This window comes from Delphinapterus leucas, chromosome 3 (genome assembly GCF_059928025.1).
Source record: "Delphinapterus leucas isolate spDelLeu-1000000601 "Yukka" chromosome 3, BTC_Dleu_Yukka2, whole genome shotgun sequence".
NCBI classification, from domain to species: Eukaryota; Metazoa; Chordata; class Mammalia; order Artiodactyla; family Monodontidae; genus Delphinapterus; species Delphinapterus leucas.
The window spans coordinates 66,962,795-66,979,796 of NC_143131.1; the positions used below are offsets into that span (position 1 = coordinate 66,962,795).

At 39.4% G+C, this 17,002-nt stretch overlaps 1 protein-coding gene across 1 annotated transcript in view; it reads left to right on the forward strand.

The window, feature by feature from the left end:
• Positions 1-17,002, forward strand: part of LOC111184682 (uncharacterized) — a 334,205-nt gene that overhangs the window by 240,725 nt on the left and 76,478 nt on the right. Inside the window, 1 exon segment of the mRNA XM_089909095.1 lies at positions 1-17,002. This exon segment is cut by the window's left edge and continues 88,182 nt beyond it; it is cut by the window's right edge and continues 76,478 nt beyond it. The gene's annotated coding sequence lies outside the window, so the exon portion shown is untranslated.

Here is a 17,002-nt window from a genome sequence, read left to right on the forward strand (position 1 = left end):
CATTTCCTCAGGATTCTCCAAAGGAAGCCAGAGACCTGCAGACTTCCACATTGTATCAGAGTGGGACTGTTTGTTCAGATTTTGAGGAAAATCACAATCTTTGCCCATTAAACCAGGGCTGTTCTGGTTTTGTGGACTCTGATTAGTTAGGGACTTCCTAGAAACCAAATCTTGCTCTGATATTCTACTCCTATCTCTTATTATTTAAAAAGCACCGTTCAAATACTTGACAGACCTTCCTTTTGGACTCTTTTAACTGCATTTTTATAGGGAAGATTTATATAGCTATAGCATTTTTTCTATATGCCTTACATAAATTCCTTTTTCTAATTAATTTTCAACCTGCATTATGACTTCAAATACCAAAACAAGGCTCAACACTTCAGTAACAGCAATGGGCCTCTAATTTATCAATCGCTTGGCTTTTCCTTTTATAACATGTTAGTTGGATTTCAGGGGGAAAAAAATCCATAAATCCTAAAAGACTAGGGACCCAAGGCTGTATATTAATCAATAAAAGTGGAAGCGCTGAGGGCAGGTGTGGTTCTATTCTTTGTTCTCTGAGTAGCTACTCCAAGACGGAGGGGAAGTGCTAAGCGCTGGGATTCTCAAGTTCATAATGGACACAGAATCTGAGAACTAAAATTCCAGTTACTTGTTTTCTTAATGCCTCAGCTTCCTCATTGAGCAAAAGGATCCTTGTGAAATCATAATAGTAATTATAGCTAACATTTACTGCGCATTCTTCTACGGAGGGATTTACTAACCTATGGAAGGGTCCTGAGTACTATTTTTTTTTTTTTTTACATCTTTATTGGAGTATAATTGCTTTACAATGGTGTGTTAGTTTCTATTTTATAACAAAGTGAATCAGTTATATATATACATATGTTCCCATATCTCTTCCCTCTTGCGTCTCCCTCCTTCCCACCCTCCCTATCCCACCCCTCTAGGTGGTCACAAAGCACCGAGCTGATCTCCCTGTGCTATGCGGCTGCTTCCCACTAGCTAGCTATTTTACGTTTGGTAGTGTATATGTCCTGAGTACTATTGATATATGTGACAATACATGAAGATCAGTTTCCAACTATATACCTTACAAGCCTACATAGATTTCATATACTTCAGGAAGGTTATGCTTTGAAAACTAAGCACTCCATCCATGGTCAGTCTGGGGCCACAAAAGCTTTCAACCCCCCAGACTGGGGTCTCTGCTGAACAGAAGGCTGACCATAAGCTGACCCAGCACAAAGCCCTGGTTTCCTCACGGACAGTGACTATTAGCCAGGCTCTCAATTACAGTATCAACTTTCTGGAGGAAGACTAGAAAAGAATCACACTCCCCTTATTCCCAGATATATGTAAAACAAGGCACAGTGGTAATCATAAACAATAAAGAGGAGGTTAATTTGCTTTCCATCTAAATCTGAATGCTAGTATAACCATTTAAATAGTGCCAACAATGGAAATAAACAGAAGACTGAGTTAAACCACAAATGTACAGGCCCATACCACTTGGCACAACATAAGAGCCAGCAGTATTGAAATAACAGCAATTAATGCTTTATATGTAAAATGAATCATAGGACTGTAGGGGGCCAGTAGAGCAGTTTATCGAATTGAACCAATGTGACCCTAGAGAAAGGAATATGTCCTTTTTGAAATGAAGGAATGTGTTTCCATAACATTTCTTAGAAAACATGTGAGTTCTTAAAACTCTTAGAGCCCAAATCTCCTTCCTTATTCTCCACATTCTGCCGGTCCTTGGAGTACTGAGAGGCTGGGGAATGTGAACTGCCAAGGTAGGGGAAGAGAGAAGGGCAATAGGTAGGGAGCCCTTCAGTCTGTCCTGTGCTACTACTGAGGAATAATGGCATCTTTTTTCTGCCTGGCACAGTTTCTCCACATTTTTTTAACCCTAAACTATTCAATATGTACTACTCCTCTTGTGTCTACAAAGTAGAACTGCACAGTGGTTCCTCGAGCATCTCTCAGCAAATAAATAACTTTGTGTGACTAAAACACAGCATTCTGCATTAATCTTCATATGTCTCAGTGAGCAGGCCCAGTTCTTATGCTTCAGTCAAGCATTTGTACAGCTCACTGTGTGTTCGGCTCTTAGCATTGAGTGGTGGTAAGTGTAGCTCATGGGAGCTATGGTGATGACATTTGGGGCCAGTCACTTGCAGGTTGTATAACCCCAAGCAAATGATTTAATTTCTCTGTACCTCAGTGTAATCATTTGTAAAATGGGTGTGATGATCCTTACCTTATAGGATTATTGTGAAAATTAATTAAGACTGTGTATGTTTATATTCTACCTTGCAATGTGTATGGTATTAATCGCTTCTCAAAAAATAACTATCATACTGTTATTACTGCGACCCAGGGCTGCCCCACAGACTTAGAGTCTGGCTGGGAACATAAGATATATATTTATGGAAGAATGAGTAAGCAGGTCTTTGTTAGTTTTAAGTTGCAGCTCCCTAGATGACACTTTCTCAAGCTGGAAGTCATTTCTCTCCTCTCCATGTCCCTGTGCCAGTTTGTTGTCATTAGAATGGATTGCTGGGGAGCTTGTGTGGGACTTTTGTAGGTACCGGGCTAGGAGTGGGAGATCAAACTCCATTTCAGACTTTCTCTTTTCTTTGTTGTCTGGCTTTGCCCAAGTTCCTTAACTCCTTGGGGTCTCTATTTCCTCATCTGTAAAGTGGGAATAATACCATAATTCCCTCTCAGGATGTTTGTAAGGATCAAAGAGATCATGAAACACCAGAGTATTGAAATTGATTATAAAATACAAGACATTATTAATATTGTGTTGTGGTTATTTATGAATGTGTCTTACGCCTCAAACTAGACAGAAAGATTCCCAGCATAGGGACTTGAACAACCAGTTTTCAAAGGCTGTGGGCTAGTGGGGGAGATTCACTGTAAGAAATATGGCAGAGCAGCACTTAGATAAATATTTCTAGTCTATCACTTTATCCCTTGAGCCTTTGTTGCCTTTTTCCACATAAATTATTTTGATTTTTGTCCAAGGAGGATCCAGTGGAGGGGGAAATAGACAGTTGGGACTGTCAGGGAAAATTTGCAAGAACCAGCCAGGAAGGGCAGACAACAAGTAGACAATAGTAATAAAACAAGGTACCTGTTTGTTGGGGTGAGTTTTGAACTATGATAGATATATGCAATGTATTCTTTATTTCCAGGACAAAAACACGCAAGCCAAAATAAACAAAAACAACCATTCACCAAGAACCAACCCAAGCATCAAGAACTCGCCTACTCAATATCATAAGAGCCAAAGAGAATCACAAGTAGTTTTAAGTTGCGGCTCCCTAGATGGCACAGAATTAAAAAGATTTCGCTGATACTTAAGCCAAAAGCCTTCAATTGTGGACAGCCACAATCTGAGGCTGACTGCATGTATGTCTGGTGTCCTTTCACTGGGCACCCAAGAGAAACCAGCAAAACTTACTGAGTAACTGTCACACATTCCTTCAAAGACTGGGAGAGGGGTCATTCTTATTTATTACCACCTCTTATGATTTTAATGGGGTCCTGATTTGTGGTAACCTCAATCCCAAAGTGCAGAACCTGCAGATCTAGAGGGCCAATTATACTTTGCCATTTTATATAAGGGACTTGCGCATCCTCAGATTTTTGGTATCTGCAGGGGTCCTGGAAACAATCCCCTGCAGATACCAAGGGATGACTATACTTCGTCTTACAACAGTCCTGTGAAGGACATATTATTTTTGTTCTATTGATAAGGAATAAAAGAATCAAAGAAGCTAATTAACTGTTTCAGTGCTACATAGCTTATTAATGATGAAGCCGAACTATTAAATCTGATCATGAATCCATTGTTTCTGGAGAAAGCAGATTTTTTGCTTTTATCTTGATTTTTAGCAAGCATCTCAAAGATTCCACTCTGGGCTTTAAGCAGTGCTTAAAGGACTTGCATTATTCCACAACATTGTGTCTAGTGAGAGGCATATGCAAAACTATCTACACTACAACATACTTTTTTTTCAGTCTACTTTGTAGGTACTTTTAATCTGCATTTTAGGGAACTATTCTTTTTTAAAATTTTTTATTTTTATATAATTTTTTAAAGGTTACTTTCCATTTACAGTTATTACAAAATATTGGCTATATTCCTCATGTTGCACGGTATATCCCTTAGCGTCTTATACCCAGTAATTTGTATCTCCCACTCCACCACTTCTATACTGCCCCTACCACTGGTAACCACAAGTTTATTCTCTGTATCTGGGGAGTCTGCTTCTTTCATGTTATATTCACCAGTTTGTTGTATTTTTTAGACTCCACATATAAGTGATGTCACACAGTGTTTATCATTCTCGGTCTGACTTATTTCACTTAGCGTAATGTCCTCCAAGTCCATCCACGTTGCTGCAAATGGCAAAACTTAATTATTCTTTATGGCTGAGTAGTATTCCATTGTACATGTATACCACAGCTTCTTTATCCATTCATCTGTTGATGGACACTTAGGTTGTTTCCATGTCTTGGCAATTATAAATAATGCTACTGTGAACATTGGGGATGCATGTATATTTTCAAATTAATATTTCTGTTTTTTTCGGATATATGCCCAGGAGTGGAATTTTAGTCTTTTGATAAGCCTCCATACTGTTTTAGGGAACTATTATTTTTATTTGCCTTCCACAGATTCCTGTATAATTCTGCAACAGGGCAGATTCTTGTAAGAAAGCCAATCATAGATTAGTTTTTGAACTAATCAACTGAAAAAAATTCTACCTCCAGTACAAAAGGCTATCATGATTTGATCGTAGTTAAAATCTAATATGCCTAAATACAGTCAACTTGAAGCCTTGTAAATATTTTATTTTTTATTACATTGGGAACAGCTGTTTTGGCTAACTGATTTTTCTGGAGCAAGTGTATTACTGTATAATGAAAGTTTACTTCAAAAATGGGATTATTTCCTTCAGCAATTCTCTGATTTGTGTAATGTTTAGCAAAAGTGGTGTCATAGAACAGGATATTTTTAAATATTTTTCAGAGGCCCTGGAAGTATTTCCTGGAATACTTTACGAAATTTTGATTTGAAAACTAAGCCAATACACTGTTTAGTTAGGAGTGTTTCCCTGTGTTTGCATAATTTAAGACACTGTGAGAAAAATGGGATCTTTAAGTCTGGGAAGTAAATTCTTTTCTCTTGAGCCAGCCTTATTTTGGTGATCAAGGTGCCTTTCTCATTTTCTTAGTGATTGACATTGAGGTGTGTCCCAGAGTCATCACACTATGTGGGATATTAAAGATCAGATATATACAAATATAGAGCCAAAAGCCTCTGTAAATGTTTTAGTGAGCTTCATGGTTATTCTGTAGTTTATCATCATTTCTACCAGTTGTCACTAAATGCATGATGAATGAGAATGAGAATCAGACTGAAGTGCAGACTGATCTGCCCCAAGTTGTGAACTTGGCCAAGTGTGTGCTGAGTTCTTTCCTCTCCTTCCTCTTTTCCTGCAGTCCCTTCACATTGTGACCACGTACCTAGTCACCCAATGTGTCCTCATGTTCTTCCACTTCGAGTCTCATGCTGGTTTACAAGGGTTAAACTTTTCCCTGTCTCCTTCTGTCCCAGAGTAATCTGGAAGGGAATTTATATCCATTGAGTACCTTCTCTCAGCCAGAATCTTGACATGATTTTCTCCTCAAAACAATCTCCAAGAAATATTAGAGGATATTATTCCCATTTTACACGTGAGACTCATATACACTGAGCAAATTGCCCAACTCATATCACTAATAATTAGTTGAACTCGTGATATAAGCCCAGGTCTGTTTGACTGACAGCTCATACGCTTACTACCATGACATGCTGCTTCCCAGTCTAACTTACTACTTCATTTTTATTACGTCTTCAGAGGCCAGCAAAGTGTCTGATAAGATCAACTCGTGAACCAGCTCCAGATAATTTGTTAATGGCTTGATGTCAAGTCAGTGAGAGTGTGGGATGGACCACCATTCATCTGCAAGTGGTTCCTCCTGAGGTCAGCTGTCTGTGCCCTTGGGTGATCAAGGTTGGGGACTGTAGCAGGAGGTGAGCCTGGGGGCCTTATACCCAGGAGGAATTTCATTTCTCATTTGTCCCTTTGAGAGTCCTAATATGGTAAATTTTCTAGCTCAAAGTGTGTTCCTTTTAGATAATATTTGTATTTTAAAAGCAGCCTTGAGTGACGTCAGCAAGATGGCAGAATAGGAGGTCCCAGCCCTTGTCCCCTCACACAAACACTGATTTAACAACCATCCCTGGATAAAAATACCTTTATGAGAACTTCATAGTCTAGGTGAGAGGTCACAGCACACATTTCTGGGGCACAGAAATGAGAAAAGATGCACTGAAAAGGCTGTATATATTAAGAATTTGCAGCTTTTTGTATGTCAGTCATACTTCAATAAACTGGTTTAAAAAACAAAAAAGTAAAAGCAACCTTAAATGTCTTGAACTCAAGTGATAGAGTAGTGTAGTAATTTTAGGCACAGGGTAAGGGAGCAAGCACTAGTCTTCTCCTAGCTCCCCCCTTCGCATCTCATCCTGCAGAAATGACCTCCTAAGCCACCTACATAGAGAGCCAGCCCGTGAATTATCCTTGACGCTCCATCAAGCCTAACCTCACCTGGCTTCAGATGAATAACTGTATGAATGTGAATGTGGCAAAGACAGTTAGTACAAACTAAATACTTCCTGTGCTTCTCTAAATCTGCTCTCCTCCCTGCAGTTAAGGCTGTGTGACCAATTTAGTTCAATGGACTGTGAGTACAAGTTAAGAGTCAATGTTCTTCCTCCATCTCTTGTCCTCTGCTTAAGGAAAGGTGGAAGAAACTTGGATCCCTGAATTATCAAATGAACAATAGCTCCTCTGGAAAATTTGCCCCACCCACATCAGACTTACCTGAGAGAGAAAAGAATCTTTGTTTTGTTAAGCCACTGAGATTTTAGGGTTTATTTGTTACTGCAGCATAGCCTATCATGTTCTGAAGAACACAAGGAAATTTTGTGTAAAATGCCCTCCTTCTCAGGATAGATGCTCATTGAACTGAACTTGCAGAAACAGACTTGTTATTTGAAGAAAAGTCCTGCCTGAAAACTGGGCATTTGTTTCTGCTTTATAATGACAGTCTTGGAGAACCTTCAGACAGCAGTCAAATTTATATGAGTATTTAGATGATTGAATATCGAGAATATTGAGTATTGAGGAACAAAAGTAGTTGTAGTCATAGGCTATAGATAATAACCAAGGTTCTGTGCTATGATTCTCCCCATTCCTGCAGTGAAGGCTGAGTTTTTACATGGGATGCAGCATTGCAAATACCCCTTTCCCAGGTCAAAATGGCTTGGATGATAGAGCTGCTATTTAATAAGAAATGCATCTGTGGTCCATAATGGGTAGTTCTGGCTTTGGCACTGGCTTCTCTCTCAGTGAATTCTGGGGTTAAAATAGATGCTATTCTCTATATGATTCTTACAAAAAGAAGGATTAAAAAATTAGAGCGCTACAAAGGAAGCTTACAATGTTGCTCCCAACCCTCCCTGAACCACTTGGCCACGACATTCCTGTGTGTTTGACAGAAGGCCGTCTGCCTCTTTCTGCCTCCAAGCTCCGTGTCATGCTCCAAGGAATATGCAGATGGCAAGAATGCCAAACACACCAACCACATTTTTCTGGGTTGAAGATGTTGGGAAAATTACAAGCAACTTATCATATTTTTTTTCTTTTCATGAAATTCCTCCTTAATTATCTCTATTGGTTAAAAGTCTCTCCTCCAAACTCTCTCCTCCTCTCAAGTTGGAGCTTTTTGCCTCAGAATCTTTCCCCTTAGGCCTTTTGGGCTCTTTCCCATAATAGTTTTAGCCTCATCTCTCAAGGGATGTCTTATCTGCCCTGACAGAGGCCTATGCAGTCTAAGCAGGCTCAGCTTTTGAATTCACTGCCTTGTTTGAATTGAAGTTTATTACACCAAAACTTGCTGTCTCTTCTTTTCTTTTTAAATCTCCTGACATCTTATTTATCCCCACCAGGATCCAGATAGAGCTCCCTCACATGTGGCTGTTCTGGCTTCATGACAGGCTCCATCCTGCCCACCCCCTGTTGAACTAAGTGAACTCTCAGATTCTGTCTGTTGTGTGTTTAGAGGGAAGACACCAAAAGCAAATCTCAGAAAATGATGGTAGGGTCACTTCAGTATCCAAGTTCAATAGAGTAGCTGGGAAGTAGTATTACTGTCTTTTGGGACCATTTAAACCCTGCCTCTTTTGAGGACTCTTCAGGAATGGCACTGATTAGTGTTTTAAAAGCAGAGAACTCACAATTCTTATGAAATGTTATAAAGCTATTTAGGGGGCCGAGTTGACTTAATGCCTTTCTTTCATTGAGGAGAGACTGTTACCTCCAAACACTCAACTCACTGTCCTTTACCCACACTTCTGAAACTCTATTAGGGTGGCTCAGACTCCAGATTCACCAGGAGTTTATATGGAGAGTCTGAGAAAAGAAGTGGTGGCTTTCCTGATTTGACCATCTTTATTTATTGCTTCATGACAGTATGGTCATTAATGTCATGACAGGTCATGAACCACGATGATTTATCAAACTCCAGTCAAAAATGGACTACAGTGAAGTCACATGTTAGAAAAAAGACTAAATTCCATAGGCAGTAAGTAAGTGAAAATCACAGAGACAGAATAATTCTTGGAAAGCTTTAAGGAAGATGCTCTGTTGGAAACCAAGATAGATCCAGTTTTCAGATTTTGAAGCAGATGAGCACCAGATGAAGAGGTTGGCTTGCTTTTAGGGGCCATGCTATTCCAAAAATATGTGATTTTAAATACTCAAATCTCACTTAAGAGAAAAGTAGATTCGCCTCTCCTGTGGCTAGGGCATTTTCTCATTGAAACAAAGGCAGGCAGGTTGCCCTCAATTGCAAACTCAATCCCCAAGTTTGTATGCCAAAATTTGCGTAATTTAGTTGCACATATGGTGCAGTTGCACATATGATAGAACTACAAAGGTAGTTCCTGGAAGAAGGGTTGCCAGTCCCTAGTTTTGAGAGATAGAAAGGAGATCTGGAGTCTGTTCTGGTGGGTGTCACTATCGAGGACAGCAGAAGTGTTATAAAGAAGGGATTATTAAATGTGTCCTCAGTGAGAAGACAGAAACATCCATCTTCTGAATGAGGCTTTGATAGTACAGAGACTACAGAGATGTGTAGAGGGAATGAGGCTTCTGGAGAGAATCTCTAGGTACCTATACTGGAGCTGAAGTTCTAAGTGGATGAACTATTAATGGTTGCCAATCCAGGAGGTGAACTCAAGGGTACACTCTTGTAAAATCTGGAGAGGGCTGTGAGTACCCCAAAGGGCTGGAAGATCCTTGATCGCTGTGATGTCAGAGTTTTGAGCAGACTACTGTGTTGAAAGCAACAGTGACAGGAAGAAATATCTGCATTACAGTCCCTGTCTTGGAAACTCTTTCCTGAAGTTTTAAAAATTGGTTGGCAAAGTTTCACTGAAAAAGTGTATTATTTTGTTAGTGTAAGCAACTTTGATGATTTCCATTGTAGCCAGTAGACTCTCTTTTTTAATACTTTTCCTCTGGCCAGTATAGTTTCAACTAGCAGCCCTGAGCTGCCAAGGAAAGATATTTGTATAGGTTTCTGGATAAGACGTGAATGAGCGAAGTCTTGTCCAGGGACATCTCTGCCATAATGTGGGCAGAGGAAACAGGATGAATTCTGACTTGTGTCCTCCAGACTTCATCCCCTAGAGGGCGTACCTGTGAGGCTGCCTCACTAGCCACATTGGGATTCAAACCCTGACCAGGAGTCATTGCTATTTTTCTGTTAAAGAAACCTGAGACAACATAATAGTGAGCTTTGATTGTCTGACAAATCAGTGGCATCATTGCCATGTGGCCTCTGGCTCACACTTACCTGGTAATGCCAGTAAGTTTTGTGTAAGAATCCCATATTTTCATTTATATTAAATCAAATATCATCAATTTAAATAAAGGGGAAACAAAAAAAAACGTATTCATGCATTGAGAGACCCCAGATTTGGTTCTGGATTGCTTCTAGACTTGGGTGAATGGAAGAGAGAGAACCATAGCAATTAGCTGGGGTTTTTTTTCCCTCATAAAGTGATAGAGGGTTAAGCGGTGGGTTGTGGATGTTGACTAGCCTGAAATCGGTTGCTGGGCTAGCATTCTACGGGTCTGTGGATGAGCAGCTCTCTTTGCATAAAATACAAATGAAATGTGCTCTGAAACCTGTTCTTTACCTAACAGCTCTTCCTAGAGAGTGTTTCTCTGTTAACTGTGGTTCTGTATTTTGGATTTCAGTAAACAAAAAGATCCATGTGCTTTTTAATAATCCCTATGGTAATAGGTTTCTAATGAGCTTTGTGGCTCCAGAGCTGGGGTGCGTGAACAAGTCAGGGCAAATAGGTAGATTAAATATCCGATGCCAAGTTGCCAAAGAGAGTGAGTAATAATATCTGAGTACTGACAGGCATTCTATCAATTGCTGTACCTGCCTTGTTTTATTAATGCTCAAAATAACCCTATGAGTTCAGGATTGTTTTGATCTCATTTAGTAGATGGTTGTACTGAGGCTTAGCGAGTAACTTCCCCACGCTCACAGAGCTAGAAGGTGGCAGAGGCAAGAATTGAATGCAGGTTGCCTGTTGTCGGGAAGGCTCTTTTAAACATAGTGTGATGGTCTGTTGACTTCTTATGTTTATTGTATTAAACTCTTTTCTCAGGGCTTTGGGAAAATTGAAAATATCTTAAAAACCTACATGTTTTAAGTGTTTTAAAATTGCCATCTAAAAACAAGCATGTAACTTAACCAACCGTTAAAAAATTTATATAAACTTACAGTACAATAAAATGTTCCAATTTTAAATTAAACCGATGAAAATAAATATCCAGTTTAATTCCCAGAACTGCCAGCTACTCACCCTCTATCCAGTCAACTAGACATTATCAGCTCTTTGTGTTTGTCAAGAGTTTTATTGAGTTAACCACCAGTCGTCTGGTGTTTTGATTGTTACTATGGGTGCCGTGGCTTTGCTCTGCTTTGAGAGCTGCTGTCAGAAGCGAGAACACGTAACTGAACTGGTGTTTTTCCCAATGAAAAGACTTTTACATGGAAGACTGGCTTAGTGCTAACTACTTTTGATGAAGACTATGCACACAGTGAAACTGCCTCTAACATCCTCACAAGTAACCTTTCCTTGCATGTATATTTGAAAACCCCAAACAAAAGCCAGTGTCAACAACAATATTCCCAAGGAACCTATTGCTTTCATGAACTGTCCAGAAGCCTCAAATAGCTTAAAGTTTTTCACAGCTGAGTTCACACATTTTCTGAGGATGCTGAGAAGAGTTTGAGGGGGTGGATCTAGAAAAGTATGAGTGAGGCTAGGGGGAAGAATGACTATTTCTTACATTTTAGTTTGACTTTCCTCCCAAACAGGTTTTATTCATGGGGACCTCTTCTCTGGGCAATCATGGCATTTTCTTATTTTTCATGGTATGGCAAAATATTTAACTTTTCTTACTGGAGAGAGTTGTCATAAAACACATGAAGGACACTTTTGGTTTTTAGCTGCACTAGTGTAATGTCCCCTCTTCCACAAACCACAAAAACTCAACCCCACCCCCTCTGTGGATTTCAGAATACCATTTCTGTCTGTTTATGATCAGGAATGTGTGAGATAAAGAAGAGGCAGCTCTTCTCACCACGAACCACATTTCTGTATGAACCCACAATAGGGTGGGCTTCTAGGAAGACAAGCTTCATGTTCTCAAACTTTATAAATGTTTTCCCCATTCCTCCTCTGCCTTTCTCGTTGTTTCTGCTGGCTTCGGGCCTCTCCTGCCTTTCCCTGGCTGCTCTTACATCGATTTTCTCACTGGACTGGCCGGTTAGCATGTTAAATATCGTGAGAGTAAGCTGCTCCCTGTCCTGGCATTGCTTTTTGAAGGAAACATTTCCTTCTCTTGTGCAAGCCAAGGAGTTACTTCCATGAGGAGAAAGTTGGAGTGCTGATTGGAAACATGCATGATTGCTGGTTTAAATTTGGCTTATTTGCAACAGACAGAGGTTGGGAGAGATAGGAGAGAGGGATTCTCCTGCTTCTGAGGTGGTTCCCCCATCTGCTGCTTATTAGGAGCAACTGTGGAGAAAAGATTTTGAAATTAACTTAGTTGTGGAATAATAAAGTAGGCCTTTTAATATGAGGGATTGTAAATGATTACCCTAGAAAATTAAGGGACGACATTTTACCCCCTAGTCCCTTACTTTTTCTCAGGTGGTTTGGCACCAGATAGAACCTGGAGAGGTATCCTGTACCTTCTGTATCCTCAGTGGTTGAAGGTGATGTTTTGTTCCCTCTTTGTAAAGAGCCTAGATTCAGGCTTTCGGGGCCCAGAGTATACAGCCAGCCAGGAGCCATTCACCCACACGTCCCCAGTCTTCTGGGACCTACAACACCCAGGGGTATTCTTAGTGACATATACAGCTAAGTGTCTGTGGAGGGGCAGGCCTGCTGGTCTTAGCTGTTCTGGAGCTCTCGGGTAGTACCATAGAAGGTGGCATTGGGGGCACAGGACTTCAAAGAAACAGTATATTTTAAAACTTGCCTGACTATCTTTCTCATCATTCCAGCTCCTAAACTTTTTAAGAGGTCAGCATCATAATCTGAAGAAGACACCCAGCCCTCCTAAGAGCTATTCTCTGCATATTCTCATTTATTCATTTGTTTGTTTTTCTTTTTCTCTCCCCAAATTAAATGTAAGAGCTGTAATAGCAGAGCTCTTGTTACTATCTTATAATCCCTATGCCCAGAGCAATGTTTGGACTGTTATAAGCAATTCACACTCAAATGTTGACTGAGTGAATCAAGGAAGTGATGAAGGAAACTCTCTTCCCGTAAAGGGTAATTCTGGATGCCACCTCAGACCCAGGATTAAAGGAGATGGTTCTGCATTGGGACTGAAGGCCCAGAGTTGCGATAGATCAGTAGAACCCCTAAGGTCAATTTAGCCTTACATTTTGGGATTAGGCAGGAGGAAGCCTAATCTGTGGAAATGAGGCCACTTTCTAGACTACTTTCCAGACCACTTTCAATTACCAAGATTTGGGGAGCTTTTACGTTCACTTGAAACATCCTCATCAGAGAGCTCTCAAAGTAGGAACAACAGTTGTCCATCTTTTATGGCATAAGTTTGCAGGCAAAGGGCTCAATTAGTTCTTTAATGACCATCTAACTCCATGATTCTGGTTTTCCCTCATTAAAGTGCTCCTAGATTATTGATTTTAAAGTTACTTTAAGTAGTCACTTTTGGTTTTAAGAGTCTGATCAGAAAATCATCAATTATGCCAGAAAACAGGGGTTTATGGTAAAGACAGATTTTACGTCTTGTCATGAGAATTTTTTGCTTTGTTACTTTGTAATTTCTCTGCTAGAGAGTGATGAAGGTCACCTCTTCATGCCTCAACTGTGAGAGGAGAGGTTGTAACTGAAAATATTTCCGTTGGTCATTTGGGGTGTAAAAGAGGAAGGCAGATCATTCCAAACAAGAGAACCCATGAAAATTATGTCCGAGCTTGGCCCTCCTAAGACATGGATGTCTCTAGTTGGTGCTCAAAATTCTGAAATGGTCATGGAGGGAAATCTCATCACAGAGGACTGTGACTAATCACAAGCCTTGTCACTCATTATTGTTTAGTGTTATCTTGAGTAGAAAGCAAGGGGACTTTCTGAAATAATCTGCTAAACGATGTCTGTCTCAAAGTGTTCCAAACCTTTTATTTATTAGCTCATAACAAAAAGTCTAATTAATGTGGTACAAGTAAGGAGGAGCAAGCCTCCATAACCTTTGAATAAAAATGTTCTAAATTTCTTGAGCTCTCTTAGTCTACCATGATCTCTCCAGCTTTTCTGCTTGTAATGACTGTATATCTCCAAATTCTATGAGTAATTGACTTATTTTCTCATTCTCATTCCAGATTTCCAGGCATTCAGACAATCTCATGGGTCATGCTCAATTAGTTGCTCCAGAACATGGCCAGAGTCTGAATTCATTGTGTGAACCAAGTGACCATGATTGGGTCTGGGTTCAGCATTGGCTTCCATGAGGCTGCCCCTGGAGAGCTCTAAACAGAGAATTTTCCCTCAGAAGAAGCCATGCACACAGCAATGATTGAGAACCCTGGCATGTCTGAGACAGGAACCTGGCTTGTTAGTGCCTGCAATTCTTTGAATGTCAACTCACTACAGAACAACAAGGAAGAAATTTAGCTTCCATTGAAGCTGGAAACAACCTTGGATAGTACTTAGATGAACTCCCTCATTTTATAGATTAGAATCTGATGAACAAATGCCTTGGCCAAGATCACAAAGGTAGTAAAGGCAGAGCTGGGAGAACTCAGGTAGATTCACTTGAGGAGTGAAGACATGGTTCTGACAAATTATCTCTAAAACCTTTGCTCCCCCACATTCCCCTCTCCCCCTATTTTCTTTAATTTCCAAATGAATATGTTAAAATTATAATTAGAATATCAAGTAAAAAGGCAATAAAAAGTCCAATGTTCTGGTAGGTTTTCATATGTTTAACCTTATCTAGCTTGTGAAATGGAAATAACTTCACCCAAATTTTGGTAATATTGTTAACATTGTTTAGGCTGTTTGACTTCTCTCTGTAGAAATTGATAATATACCTCTGACTACATCAACGGAGGAAGTATGTAAGTGTGTAAAGAAGATTAATATTAATATTAAACCAAAATCCCTCATTTATTTGAGAGAGAGATCCAAGTTGGGAAAAAGAAACAATTTATAGAAGAAAGGACATTCATTGATTTCAAATGCATAAAATAAACATAGCCAGACTAACAATATATTTATCTGATGGGGTTCGTAAGGAGACCTACTATGATGACAACTTAGTGTATTAATGTTTTGTAATCATAAGTTGTGCTTCTGGAGTATATATAAATTATCCAGAAATGGGGGTTTTACAAAACTAAACTTTATTGCAGACCTTGTTCTAAAGAGTACCAATTCTTATTTAGTACACCTGAACTTAAAAGTTTGGATAGTTTTGAGTATTTTTGTTTCAAAATCATGCATTTCTCTGAGATTTCAACATGCTTTACCACAATTAGGTGCACACACATACAATCTATGGACTATATTTCGCTGATGAGTCTGTGAATCTCAGGACTAAAGGGGAAAGGCAAGGATGGTGTTCACCAAAAACTGATTCTTAGACTAATGAATGCCTTAGGCAAGAGACCACACCTTGCTGTTCCCATTCATTCTAGATTTCATTCTTTAAGACTTTGGCATAGAAAAGTGAGAAATGAAATATGGTAAGGGCTACTTATCATTAACATGTAGGTAGTTTGAAGGAAAAGTTGCCCTTTTTGTTCTTTGACCATGGGACCTGTGTTGAAAAGCAAGAAGAACAGTGCCCTATAGATGGATATTTAGGACCTATACGACTCATCTCCTCTTCCGTTCAGGATCAGTTTAGTCTCTGATGCACAGGGTAAAGCTCTGGAAAACAACCCAGTCACTTTCATCCTGTTTGAGGACTGCTGACTTTTATCTTTAGTCAGTCTTTTAGGAAAATTTAATTGTTGGATTTGCTTTGGCAGTTAAGCTTGATGTAAGTGCATTAAAAAAAAAAAAATCACAAGCCATTTAATTACAATAAAGGAAAGATAATTCCTTAATGGCTGCTGCTGTAATGGATAGTCATAACAGCTTTCTAGATATTTTTCATTTTTCACCATTTCAGACAATCCAAAGGAGAAAGAATGAGAGGGCCTGTTGAGTGTACTGCCAGCGAGCTAGACACTGAGACAAAGAATATCAGTGACACGGCAGTTCCTCAGGAAACTCAGGCTGTTTAAAAAAAAAACAAAAAAATGAAAAAACAAAAAAACATGAGCTTGAGAAATTTTGGTGAAACCCTTGAGGAAAAAACTTAGCAATATTAAAGGACATTCTGAAAGTTGCTGGAGATATTTATTTCACCCTTTTCCAAAAGACTTCATTCGTTCAATTCTATTTTATGAGTAGAATTAATAGGACCTCTCTCATTCTCCCCTCCCCTGTTTCCTCCCCAAAACCCCTCAGGATTGACTCCACCTCAGAACACTACAGAATATAGCTATAGACTCAAAGGGAATGCACACACTAAACTGAACCATGCTCCCTGATATATCACATCCCTCACCCCCAGCTAACACATGCTTTTAAACAAAGCATACAGGGACCTTTTTCAAACCATCTTTGAGTCAAAGGGAAGTAACAACAGGTGACACCCCAAGAGCAGCTGTGGTGGCCAGAGAATTATTGCTTCCTTCACTTTGTGGCTCTGTTGAGTCATCAGAAAGTACAAGTGAAAAATCAAAGCCAGATGACTTTGTTCTGTAGGAAATGCTTCTTAAGATTCTGATATGGTTAGTAGGATAAAGGCCTTTGTAGATAATCAAACTTCATCTGTTTATTTGTTCATTAATTCAAAAATATTATTGAATACCAGTTTGTGCTAACCATATGTTAAGTGGTGTGGTACGGTGGTGAGTAAAGCAATAGTAGACACCCTCCCTCCCCTCCTTCAATTCTTGTATTGTAACACTAAGTCCCATGCTGGCCACTCTATCTGTAATTATTCCCTCACTTCTTATCACACACTTCTTATCACCCTTCCTTACTTTTATTATCTTTAACCCTTTTTACTATCTAATATATAATCTATTTTACTTATTTATTACCTGTCTCTGCCACTATAATGTAAGCTTCATAAAGCCAGGAATTTCTCTTCTAACGTGTCATAGCTATTTATATACCCAGCACCTAAAACAGTGCCTGGAAATAGGCACTCAATACATATTTGTTTAACTAATCAATTAACTCATGAAT